Source organism: Pseudophryne corroboree, chromosome 2 (assembly GCF_028390025.1).
Source record: "Pseudophryne corroboree isolate aPseCor3 chromosome 2, aPseCor3.hap2, whole genome shotgun sequence".
In the NCBI taxonomy this organism is placed as follows: domain Eukaryota; kingdom Metazoa; phylum Chordata; class Amphibia; order Anura; family Myobatrachidae; genus Pseudophryne; species Pseudophryne corroboree.
The window spans coordinates 127,981,959-127,995,571 of record NC_086445.1 but is presented as its reverse complement, the minus strand read 5'-3'; the positions used below and the strand labels follow the sequence as shown (position 1 = coordinate 127,995,571).

General features: G+C 42.9%; 1 long non-coding RNA gene across 1 annotated transcript in view; it reads left to right on the top strand.

The window, feature by feature from the left end:
- LOC135002931 (uncharacterized) overlaps positions 1 to 13,613 on the top strand; it is an 86,413-nt gene that overhangs the window by 50,048 nt on the left and 22,752 nt on the right. Inside the window, exon 2 of the long non-coding RNA XR_010204036.1 lies at positions 12,485 to 12,549. This is a non-coding gene — a long non-coding RNA (uncharacterized LOC135002931). The remainder of the gene's footprint in view (positions 1 to 12,484; positions 12,550 to 13,613) is intronic.

The following is a 13,613-nucleotide window of genomic DNA, read 5'->3' as shown; positions in this document are numbered from 1 at the left end:
AGAAACAAGATTAAAATAAACTTGTAAAAAAACGACGGGGGGGGGGGGGGGGGGGGGTTGGGGGGGGTTACGTGGTTTGGTGCTCCTCCCCTGAATCCGCCACTGTCTGTGAGTGCTTTGTAATTGGCCTGCGGTTATGTAATCACGCCTCATTAGGGCATGCATTCCTACTATATGATGCTCCTGCTCTCAGCACTGCTTCCCTGAGCAAAGGCTGAGGGGCCCGTTTATCACTGAGTTTTAGCGTGTGATAAATGGTGCGCCAGCCAATCAGCTCCTGTCATGTGTTTGAAAGGGTGTGGGTCATTAGGTCGACCACACTTAGGTCAACAGTAATTATGTCGACCACTATTGTTCGACATGCATTAGGTTGACATGGTCACTAAGTTGACATGGTCATAAGGTCGACATGAGGGTTTTAGTTTTTTTTTTTTTTTTTTTTAGTTTTTTTGGTGTAGTCTTCTTCATAAAGTGACCTGGAACCCCAATTAGTGTGCTGTGTCCCTGTGCATAACTCATGTCGCTTGCCATGCTTCGGGCAAGGTGCCACGCTCCGCTACTGCTGCGCTCGGCATAGGTTACTATTTCCAATAGTAGTCCACGTGGATAGTAAAGTATGAAAATGTTAAAAAATGAAAAAAGTGAAAAACTCATGTCGACCTTTTTCTATGTCGACCTAGTGACCATGTCGACCTAATGTATGTCGACCTAATGATTGTCGACCTAAGTGTTGTCAACCTAATGACCATATCCCGTTTGAAACAAATTTCAAATAACTAAACTGGTTGATAAATGGGCCCCTTAGTATTGAGCATTAGCTGTGAGGACACCTCTGCTGTGGTCTGTTTGCTGAACTTTGGTTTACTCGACAGCAGCATTTTACAGTGTGTTATACACTCTTATTAAGTGTGTGTCCTACTCATTTCTCCTCAGTATGATTGATGGCTTCTTTTATACATATTGGCCCTCATTCTGAGTTGATCGCACAAAGCTGCTTTTTGCAGCCCGTGCAATCAACTTTACTCCGCCTATGAGGGGTGGGTTTTTCCCCATAGCAAGGCTGCGTTCGCTTGTGCAGCCCTGCTATGGGTAATAAATTTGTGCAGTTTGTAAGTAGGTCTAGACATACTTACCAGCTGCAACGTTTTCAGCCTGTTCGGTCCTGGCTCTGACGTCAAACACCCACCCTGATCACGCCTGCGTTTCTTCAAACACGCCTGCGTTTTGTTTTACCACTCCCTGAAAATGGCTCCGGACGCTGTGTTGCCTCCTAGGAACGCCCACCGCCAGTCAATCTTCAAGCGATCGCCGCTGCGATCTCTTTCTTCTTTACCTTCGACGTTAACCCGGCAATGGACGCACGTGCGCATTACGGCCCCCGCATGTGCGCAGTAGTGACCCGGTCTCAGCTGTGCGAACAAAAGCACACTGCAATCGGGTCGGAATGACCCCCATAGTATGGACTCTAGGGGCCTGATTCAAAGATGGACACAGAAGCACCGCAGCTGTGTCTGTTGGTGGTCGCCCATCTGCACCTGTGCATCCGTATGTGCAAGGGCAGAGACACCCATTGAATCTCTGCAGGGCCATATTAACAATAGGGCGGATGGAGCTACAGCTCCAGGCCCCATATAAAGATAGGCCCATCACCATGATAGCATGATGATTATTATTAACTGCCCAGCTGGCTGCCATAAACAATAAGAATTACAATTATACTTGTAACCATATGTATATATAGTGTGAACAATGTATAGGTGTATATATATTATAATGATATATATGTGGTGTAATATACCTATATGTGTATATAAATTAATTTATGTGAAGAAATGTATAAAATAGTGTTACTATAGAGAGGTAGGAACTGCTGCACATAGTAGAGACGGATAGACGCTTTATAGTGGCTCTGAAGGGGTTAAATATACGCTACACAGGGCACTGTGGAAGAAGCTGGGGAAGCTTCCAGAGTGTCCCCGCGCTCATAGAGTCAGGACTCACGCGGGCAGAGCGGGAAAAAGGGGGGGTCACGAGAGGCTGAAGGGGCCGCGTGCCGCTGACAGGGGAGAATATAAAAAGCGCTCTCTGTCAGCGGCACGGGTGGTATGCTGATCCCCTTGTGAGTGCGCACGTCTGAGCTCGGGGCGCTGTTGGAGGGCTGTAGACACGGCGGCCGCCGGAGCTCAGGCGTTGTGGCCGGAACAAGGCAGTCCAGGCGGCGGAGAGCGGAGCGCAGCAGCGGCCGGAAAAGACGGGTACCTGGCTGTGATCTCCGGGTGCCGGGCGAAGAGGTAGTGGCGGTGCAGTGGTGCTGAGGCGCCGCTGAAGTGCAGATCCCCGCATTGCCCCGGTCAAGCGGCGGCGGAGGGCAGTGTGACGGGAGGCTCCGGCGGCCAGTGACAGCGGAAGAAGTGGTCGGTGTCCTAGCAACACTGACGCCAGCGATAGCCACTTCTTCCCAGCAGAGGCGGAGTTCAGATGCTGGAGCTCCAGTAAACGATAGAGGAGGGACTTGATGGGCTGGCAGTACAAGAAGTCGGGGAAGCAGTCTACGGAGATGCAGACAAGTCATGAGAGACTGTAAGTGACACCTGTCTTCTACCCTGCATTTAACATTACAGCTGTTGGAATACACTTAGCTTCACAGTTTAGACTGTTGATACCCTGAGCAATAGCTGCAATAACCATCAAATGGCTATGCTTCATGGAATAGTTTGAGGATAGAGAAGACTTACATAGTGCAGGAAAAATACCGTCAGGATATACAATAAATGGGGATAAAGTTAACTGTGACAGGAGCCACACAAGTACTTTCATATATTTTTTCCCCTCAATATTCATATACTACATGCAGCGAAGAGATATAATGATTTAATTTGGGCCACACTGAATATTTATTCATAACTGCTACATAGATGATGTGCAGATATATTTGAATAGAACAGTGCAGTTGAATTAAAGATATTACAACCATCACAACACTGTCATAAATTGGAAGTAGCTAATAAGAATAGAGACTACTAAAAGTAAAGAGCCAAGTCAATATCTTGTGGCATCTGCCTAAATACTTTATTGATCCATAATTAGACTGCACTTCGAATAAATAAGAGAGAGAAGAGAAGAAGCTGACAGTTAAAGTATACTATATTGTTCCACCACTAAATTGAGGAACTTGAAATAACACAGGAACAGTGAACGCATCTAGCGCCATACATGTAATATTCATTAAACAAGATATTCGTCTAAAGGACAGCCCAGGATTAAATCCGGCAGGATTAGAGGAGACTTACATATTGTGGAATACAATAAACTACAGCTTTCTTTTGAGGAAATATTACAGTACTAAGTTGGATCTACAGCATTTCCAAGGAATTCTTTATATAATAAAATAGCTTCAGTTACTTCAAAGCAGGGAGATAACAGAGCAGGAGAAAAATCCATTCATAGGATTTGTTACAGTTAAGCTAAAAGATACTTTGTGAATTCAGAAGGAGAGACACTCATGTAGCAGCATACCAAGGGGCGATTGTTGCAAAATATAGACAGGACTATCTATTACATAATATTCCATTGGTTAAGGAAAAGAAGGGATGTGATGTTTGATGAATAGTGTAATATGTCATGTATGAATATAGTTGTTTTTTCCTAAAATATTATGGGCCCTATAGTGCACTAACCATTGCAGTAAGAGTACCCGGGTCACTCTAACACCTCAGGGTGTTGCTTTAAGAAGGTAATTTTTTGTATTGCATGCGAGCAATTCATGTATAGGTAGTTGGGGGAGATGTAGTATTAATATGATATTCCTTTATTAACCAGCAAAAGTTATTAATGCATAATAGCAATATGTCGTTATAAGATATTAAACTTAATATTATACTTACCATCTGTGTTTGTGAGTTGGAGTCCGATCCATGAATCCTGGAAGAGAGAACAGGTAAAATATTAGTGGTGTGGGGTTGAATAGGGGAGTGTACTTAAACACAGGGATTGAGGGAGGCTTACCCAGGCAAGCCTTATTAAACAATTGGTCTGGGTGGAGGCACAATTAGTTATTAGGTAACTTATATTCCTTGGAAGTAAGGGAGGGTTACATTTGGAGGCACTTAGCCGAGACGAATATATTCAGGATAAAACAATGGAAAAGTTTACTGGGGAAGATATTAGTGCTTGGTGTCAAAGGAGAAAAAAAGATCCCAAGAAATGTTTAAGTGTGGGAGGGAATTTTTCGGAATTCTCTGATGAAGAGATAGTGGAAAGGTTAGCCAGGTTATATGGAATAATTAGGCCAAGGGTTGTAGATAAATGGATGGGAGGATTGGGAAGAGTAATAGCAGTACTGATAGAAACAGAAAATGAGTTGGAGACTGATGTAATACCATTGATAGTGGTAGCAAATGAAGAGACGGGTAGGAGGTGGAATGTGATGTGGCCTAACATATGGGGGGATGAAGAAGAAGCTACTAGTGCACATATATCAGTGCCCTCTCTAGACAACCCTAATAGAGGTGAGAGGAATATTGGTGGTGAAGGGGGTGACGCTCAGGATACTGGTGCAAATGCCACAGGTGGACAGTTTGAGATCATAATGGATAGAGTGGTCACTCAGTTAGAAAGGTGGCATTATGAAGGGAGTTATAGGCGGTTACGGATTTTTTCTGGGATTTTACCTGTACCAACAGGAGAGGAGACATATGAGGCCTGGAAAGAAGCGGCGGTACAGCAAGTAGAAGAATGGCAGTGCCCAGATAAAATCAAGAGACAGAGGGTAGTAGAAAGTTTGAGAGGGCCGGCTATGGGAATTATACAAGCTGCTAGACGTAGTAATCCTAATGCTACTTTAGATACATTCTTTGAGGCGTTAGATTATGCATATGGCACCCTTGAAGACGTGGGAGATCTCACCTCTAGGTTACACCACACGTTTCAGGAACCCACGGAAAAGCTGAGTGCATTCTTGATCAGGTTAGACAAGCTCTTATATAAGATAGTGGATAAAGGAGGTATAGTAAGGGATGATGTGGACAGAAGTCGGATGAAACAGTTACTGCGGGGTGCTTTGACCACCGACCCAGTAGCTCAGAAATTAAGATGTTCAGGAGTTAAAGAACCCTTTCCTACCTTTAATGAACTATTAAAAGAAGTCAAACAAGAAGAGGTATTAATAGAAATGAGAGAGAAAACGGTAAAGAAGGTCAAGGTAATACAACCGGTAGTAGAAAGCAATGCATTTGAAGAGAAGATATTAAAGTTGATGGACGAACAAAGTAAGAAAATTGACAAATTCATTGCAACACAGGCTGTGAATACTTCTCCACAAATATCCGACAGTAGCCCCGTAAGAGGATTAGGTAGAGGGAGTAACAACTTTAATAGAGGATGTTTTAGATGTGGGAGAACTGGACATCGGGCTTTTGAATGCAACTTAAATAGAAATTGGAATCGAAATACTGACAATGCTTTAGGTGGTAACCAGAATACGGAAAGTTCGGGGTCGGGAAACGGACGGGGGCGGTCTGTGGGCCCCTCACAGGCCCCCTAGAGGTTAGTCACTGTGCTATGGGGAATTCCTGGAGGAGTGGAAGTCTACCAGAAGGATTGCTGGGACCTGCTCCCCTTTTGAATGCAAATATAAATGGACGCCACTGCAAGATTTTGGTGGATAGTGGATCCCAAGTTTCTATCATCTTTGAAAATTGGTACCATGAGAACATTCCTGATGTAACCATCCAGCCCTTAAGCGGACTAGTGATATGGGGTCTGAGTGTTGAAAAGTACCCTTATTTAGGGTATGTACAAGTTACTCTTGAAATCAACAACAGGGTAAGAGAAGAGGAAGGGATGCAGATATCACTTATTGCATTGATATGTCCAGAAGTTCCTGAAGGGAGGGATGAGCCACCTGTAATTATAGGGACTAACACCCGGATATACCCTTTACTGGCTGAATGGTACGAAGGAGACAAGGAACTGTCTTCTGCACGGACTGGTTGCATTAAATCCGCTGAGAGTATAATTGTTTTAGAAAATAAATTTGATATATGTTTCCGAGGGAGTGACATTTCTTTGGAGGAAAAATCTGCTTTAATTAAGGAGCTGGAATCTAAGAAACAGGTATTCTCTATGGGAGAATGGGATCTGGGGACAGCTAATGGGGTGGAACACAGTATTAGATTAATGGATGAGACTCCTTTCCGGGAACGTTCCCGCAGGATAGCTCCTGCAGACTTTGAAGACGTAAGGCAACATCTTAAAGGACTACTTGAGAATCAAGTTATAATCGAGTCTAGAAGTCCTTACGCTTCCCCCATAGTGATTGCGCGAAAAAAGAGTGGAAAAATAAGAATGTGTGTAGACTACCGCACATTGAACCACAGAACTGTTACAGACCAGTATACAGTACCAAGGATAGATGAAGCTTTGGACTGTCTCCAAGGGAGCGCTTGGTTTTCTGTGTTAGATTTAAGGAATGGGTATTACCAAATCCCCATGAAGCCGGAAGACCGTGAAAAAACTGCATTTATATGCCCGCTAGGTTTCTTTGAATTTCTAAACATGCCCCAAGGAGTAAAAGGAGCCCCAGCTACCTTTCAAAGAACAATGGAAAGGACTGTGGGGGATATGAACTATAGGGAAGTCATTGTATATCTAGACGATATAATTGTTTTTGGAGCCACCCTGGAGGAACACAATAAACGACTTCTTAAAGTTCTGGATAGATTGATGGAAGGGGGCTTGAAATTATCACTGGAAAAATGTCATCTTTGTCAATCCACGGTCAAATACTTAGGGCACATTGTAAGCAGAAGTGGGGTTTCCACTGATCCAGAAAAAGTGGAGGCCGTTAGGAATTGGCCTAGACCAGCAAAGTTAAAAGAACTAAGGTCTTTCCTAGGCTTTTGCGGGTACTACCGCAGGTTTGTCCCGAATTATTCCAGTATAGCTAGGCCATTAACCGATTTGACCAGAGGATATCCAACGTCAAATAAGAAGAAGAGACGAGAACGATCGGGTGAAGGAGGTCCTTTGCATAAAGTAAATGATCCGTTTGGAGAAAGATGGACTACCAACTGTGAAATGGCCTTTAATTTGTTAAAACAAAAACTGACTAATGCTCCTGTATTGGCCTATGTAGATCCTGGGTTGTCCTATGTCCTTCATATTGATGCCTCTTTAGAAGGATTGGGGGGTGTTCTGTATCAAAAACATTCCGATGGATTGAAACCTGTTTCATTCATAAGTCGAGGCCTAACTAGTAGCGAAAAACGGTACCCCGCTCACAAATTAGAGTTCTTGGCTTTGAAATGGAGTGTAATAGATAAATTCCATGATTATCTATATGGAGTAACATTCGAAGTACAAACAGATAATAATCCTCTGACCTATGTTCAAACAACGGCAAAACTGGACGCCACGGGTCACCGGTGGTTGGCTGCCCTGGCGCTATATGATTTCACACTGAAATACAGGCCAGGTGTGAGCAATATTGACGCCGACTCCCTTTCCAGAATTCCAAACCAGCAGACGGAAAATACAGAAGAAGAGTGGATAGAGATACCAGCGGGAGAAATCAAAGGAATGTGTCATAAAATGAGTTTGAAAGTATCAGCTGGAAGTGAACAAGTTAGCGCTTTGGGAATGAAGTCAACCGCACTGCCTCCATCATATTGCTGGATTAGTCATGTAGAGCTTGACGATTTGCCTAAACTGAAACACTATCAAATTCGGCAAGAGCAACAACAGGACCCCAGCATACGACACCTAATTCCCAGCAGAAGAAAGTCAGTGATTGCTCCTGAATCTTTATTAGAAGTCAAATTGTTGAAAAAACAAAAATGTAATTTGATTATGAAAGCAGGAATATTATACCGCAGTACTAGACAAGTGAATGGGCGGAAAAGATTTCAGCTAGTATTGCCCAAGAAACACCGTACTTTAGTAATGCATGCCTTGCATGACAAGCACGGTCATCTAGGATTAGAAAAAACATTAAATCTTATAGCTGATAGATTTTACTGGCCAGGTATGGGGAAAGAAATAAAAGAATACTGCCAAAATTGTGGAAACTGTGTATTACGGAAAACATTACCATCTAGAGTAGCTCCTTTAGTGACATTTAAAAGTAAAGGGCCCATGGACTTAATTTGTATGGACTTCCTCTCTCTGGAAGTAGAAGAAGGAAAGAAGTGTAATGTATTAATTGTAACAGACCACTTCACTCGTTATGCTCAGGCGTACGTTACGCCAAATCAAAAGGCCACCACTGTAGCAAATACCTTGTGGGATAAGTTTTTTATCCATTATGGTTTGCCGAACAGGTTGCATACGGACCAAGGGAGAGATTTCGAAAGTCGACTAATAAAAGAAATGTGTTTGAGCTGTGGGATCACAAAATCTAGGACTACTCCATATCACCCTCAAGGTGATCCGCAACCCGAGAGGTTCAATAGAACCTTATTAGACATGTTAGGGACTCTGAATCCCTTAAACAAACAGCATTGGAAAAGGCATATCGACCGTCTAATACATGCGTACAATTGCACCCGAAATGAGGCCACTGGATTCTCCCCTTACTATTTAATGTTTGGGAGGGAGGCTAAGCTCCCAATAGATGTATGTATGGGAACTAATGCAGGCAATGACCCTTGTGTTTCTCATTTAAAGTATGTAGCAAGACTGAGAAGAGAATTGGGAGATGCCTATGTTCTAGCTGAACGAACTGCTGATAGGTTGGGAGAAAGAAACAAGGTTCGCTATGATAGAAAAGTGCGGGATCAGGTTCTGTCGCCTGGGGACCGAGTGTTATTAAGACGATTAGGGATGCCAAAGAAATTTAAGATCTCAAATCGATGGAGAGAGGACCCCTATGTAGTGATAGAGAAGTTTAAAGATCTTCCTGTGTATAGAATACAGCTTGAAAATGGACAGGGTGCAGTTTTGACCCATCATAGACAAAATCTACTTCCTATAGGTAGAGAGGTACGCCTAGAAGATGTTGAAAGTAAAGATGAGGTAGTACTATTTGGGAAGGAGACATCAAATAAGTTAACTGACTCATTAGGATTTAACCATGATGGTGGTTATGAGGGAGAAGATGAAGGTCAGGGCTGTTATTATAAGGATCCATATGTTGAAAGTAGAGAAGTGACTGATACAATAGACATCATGGGGCCCCTTGAGTCTTTTCCAGAGATTGACCACACAATCTCTTGTATAGATCCTGTGGAGTATGTCAGTGCTGATCAAGATAAGGAGAGTAGTGGTCCAGTAGAGGGATTTGATCATTATTCCCCCTGTAGTGATGTAAGCATAGAGCAAGAACCTATAAATAGACCAAGAAGAACATGTCAACCCCCATCTATGCTTACTTATAATGAATTAGGAATCCCTAGCATTATACCCAGGATAATACATCCTAATGCTATACTTACCTGGCCCTACTTTGAAAATTATACAAAAAGTTACTAAATGAACTAATATTGTGTATATTTGTGGTGACCTAACTCAAATGCCTTTGTTTAGATCACCAGGGGGAGAGTGTAACCATATGTATATATAGTGTGAACAATGTATAGGTGTATATATATTATAATGATATATATGTGGTGTAATATACCTATATGTGTATATAAATTAATTTATGTGAAGAAATGTATAAAATAGTGTTACTATAGAGAGGTAGGAACTGCTGCACATAGTAGAGACGGATAGACGCTTTATAGTGGCTCTGAAGGGGTTAAATATACGCTACACAGGGCACTGTGGAAGAAGCTGGGGAAGCTTCCAGAGTGTCCCCGCGCTCATAGAGTCAGGACTCACGCGGGCAGAGCGGGAAAAAGGGGGGGTCACGAGAGGCTGAAGGGGCCGCGTGCCGCTGACAGGGGAGAATATAAAAAGCGCTCTCTGTCAGCGGCACGGGTGGTATGCTGATCCCCTTGTGAGTGCGCACGTCTGAGCTCGGGGCGCTGTTGGAGGGCTGTAGACACGGTGGCCGCCGGAGCTCAGGCGTTGTGGCCGGAACAAGGCAGTCCAGGCGGCGGAGAGCGGAGCGCAGCAGCGGCCGGAAAAGACGGGTACCTGGCTGTGATCTCCGGGTGCCGGGCGAAGAGGTAGTGGCGGTGCAGTGGTGCTGAGGCGCCGCTGAAGTGCAGATCCCCGCATTGCCCCGGTCAAGCGGCGGCGGAGGGCAGTGTGACGGGAGGCTCCGGCGGCCAGTGACAGCGGAAGAAGTGGTCGGTGTCCTAGCAACACTGACGCCAGCGATAGCCACTTCTTCCCAGCAGAGGCGGAGTTCAGATGCTGGAGCTCCAGTAAACGATAGAGGAGGGACTTGATGGGCTGGCAGTACAAGAAGTCGGGGAAGCAGTCTACGGAGATGCAGACAAGTCATGAGAGACTGTAAGTGAAACCTGTCTTCTACCCTGCATTTAACATTACAGCTGTTGGAATACACTTAGCTTCACAGTTTAGACTGTTGATACCCTGAGCAATAGCTGAAATAACCATCAAATGGCTATGCTTCATGGAATAGTTTGAGGATAGAGAAGACTTACATAGTGCAGGAAAAATACCGTCAGGATATACAATAAATGGGGATAAAGTTAACTGTGACAGGAGCCACACAAGTACTTTCATATATTTTTTCCCCTCAATATTCATATACTACATGCAGCGAAGAGATATAATGATTTAATTTGGGCCACACTGAATATTTATTCATAACTGCTACATAGATGATGTGCAGATATATTTGAATAGAACAGTGCAGTTGAATTAAAGATATTACAACCATCACAACACTGTCATAAATTGGAAGTAGCTAATAAGAATAGAGACTACTAAAAGTAAAGAGCCAAGTCAATATCTTGTGGCATCTGCCTAAATACTTTATTGATCCATAATTAGACTGCACTTCGAATAAATAAGAGAGAGAAGAGAAGAAGCTGACAGTTAAAGTATACTATATTGTTCCACCACTAAATTGAGGAACTTGAAATAACACAGGAACAGTGAACGCATCTAGCGCCATACATGTAATATTCATTAAACAAGATATTCGTCTAAAGGACAGCCCAGGATTAAATCCGGCAGGATTAGAGGAGACTTACATATTGTGGAATACAATAAACTACAGCTTTCTTTTGAGGAAATATTACAGTACTAAGTTGGATCTACAGCATTTCCAAGGAATTCTTTATATAATAAAATAGCTTCAGTTACTTCAAAGCAGGGAGATAACAGAGCAGGAGAAAAATCCATTCATAGGATTTGTTACAGTTAAGCTAAAAGATACTTTGTGAATTCAGAAGGAGAGACACTCATGTAGCAGCATACCAAGGGGCGATTGTTGCAAAATATAGACAGGACTATCTATTACATAATATTCCATTGGTTAAGGAAAAGAAGGGATGTGATGTTTGATGAATAGTGTAATATGTCATGTATGAATATAGTTGTTTTTTCCTAAAATATTATGGGCCCTATAGTGCACTAACCATTGCAGTAAGAGTACCCGGGTCACTCTAACACCTCAGGGTGTTGCTTTAAGAAGGTAATTTTTTGTATTGCATGCGAGCAATTCATGTATAGGTAGTTGGGGGAGATGTAGTATTAATATGATATTCCTTTATTAACCAGCAAAAGTTATTAATGCATAATAGCAATATGTCGTTATAAGATATTAAACTTAATATTATACTTACCATCTGTGTTTGTGAGTTGGAGTCCGATCCATGAATCCTGGAAGAGAGAACAGGTAAAATATTAGTGGTGTGGGGTTGAATAGGGGAGTGTACTTAAACACAGGGATTGAGGGAGGCTTACCCAGGCAAGCCTTATTAAACAATTGGTCTGGGTGGAGGCACAATTAGTTATTAGGTAACTTATATTCCTTGGAAGTAAGGGAGGGTTACATACTGTATTTTTAATTTCCTCCCAAAGTGATGCTGTTTTTCTACTTTGACATATTTTGGGAGACATTGGGGCTAACAGAGTAGGGAATGTAGTTGTACACGCTTATATGTAACTGATTACACCGACACAACATTAGCCACACCTCCTCAACTTCTCACAATAGGCCCTTGATCGTTTTTATCCCCAGGCCATGTGGACCTTAATCCGGACCTGAAACTCTGCGCCAGCGCTATGGCAGATGCGATCTCTCTATAAGAATATAGCCTCCTATGAGCATCTGTGTTCATGCCTGGGACACTCCATAACACGCATAAGACAGACCATCTCTACGCGTGCACTAGTACACCTGCCTGTCACGGCCCAGGAATGCACCACAATACCATTCAATTCAGTTCTCCATACTGTACATACGTCTGTAATCGCAACTGGCTCGCAATCTTCAAGTCCTCCTTAATGGCATTCTTATTTCTTTCAAATATATATGTCTTATGTTTAAACTATTTATTATAGCAAGAGAAAAAAAAAAGAGAGAGAATGGAATTTCTTGTAACATAATATTATAACATTTCAGGCCAGTGTTCTTCTTCTTCCAATGACACTGCTGTACTCCTAGTTGTTCCAGTCTAAATGACGGGGGTAAGTCATATAACCTTTAATACTGCTATGCTCTTCTATAAGAATAAAATGTCACCGGATGTCTTTTACAGTCTATTATAAGAGTCAGTCGTTTTAGAGAAAAGTCAAGATTTATTATAGATAGCCATGACTGAAATTAATGCCTCTGTGTCATATTTGTCAGCGGTTATTAGACTTAATTACAAATAAAACTTCAGCTTTCCCATGTGAGTTATTTTCAAATGAACCCTTTCTTTAGTAGAATACAGTTATTATGTGTATAGAGCCTTTGTGTAATGTATGTGATATTATAGATTATTTTGAAAGCTGCTTTCCGAGGTTGCTAAGCAACATGGTTATAAGAGTTCAGGCTGGCAGGTCGCAAGTGTGAAATGAAAATTTAAAGCACCTCAATACTAAAGGGTTAGTACAATTGTACTGTACAAGACTAAGGGGGACATGTACTAAGCGGTGATAAAAGTGGAGAAGTGAGCCAGTAGAGAAGTTGCCCATGGCAACCAATCAGCTGCTCTGTATACATTTATAGTATGCAAATTCTAAATGTTACGTCAGTGCTGATTGGTTGCAATGGGCACTTCTCCACTGGCTCACTTCTCTGCTCTTATCACTGCCTAGTAAATGTACCCCTAAGGGGGCTATTCAGACCTTGATGCTCTGTTGATAATATCACAAACGACCGTGTATCGGTCGTCTGCACATGCGTGGGCAGTCGCAATGCGATGGCATACTGGAAGGATACAATTGCAATGTGATTGACAGACGGCGAGCGGTCAGAGCGGCGGTGCAGCGTTTGGAGGGAGTGGTGCAGGAAACGAAGGCGTGTTATGGCCATTTTTTTAGGGCAACTGGATGACGTCGCCTGCATTTCCTGTGGCGGGAAACATGGCAGCGGTGCGCCTGTATACGCAGCCTTGATGCATATACATTGGTCGACCTCTGTTTGCCACTTTCTGCATTGTGATTGCAATTGAATAGTGATCGTATCGCTGGGTGGCGCTACACATGCTGGGCAGCCTTGCCCTGTGCTGGGCGGCCCCCAGCAGCCAGCATGGGATTTTATCTGT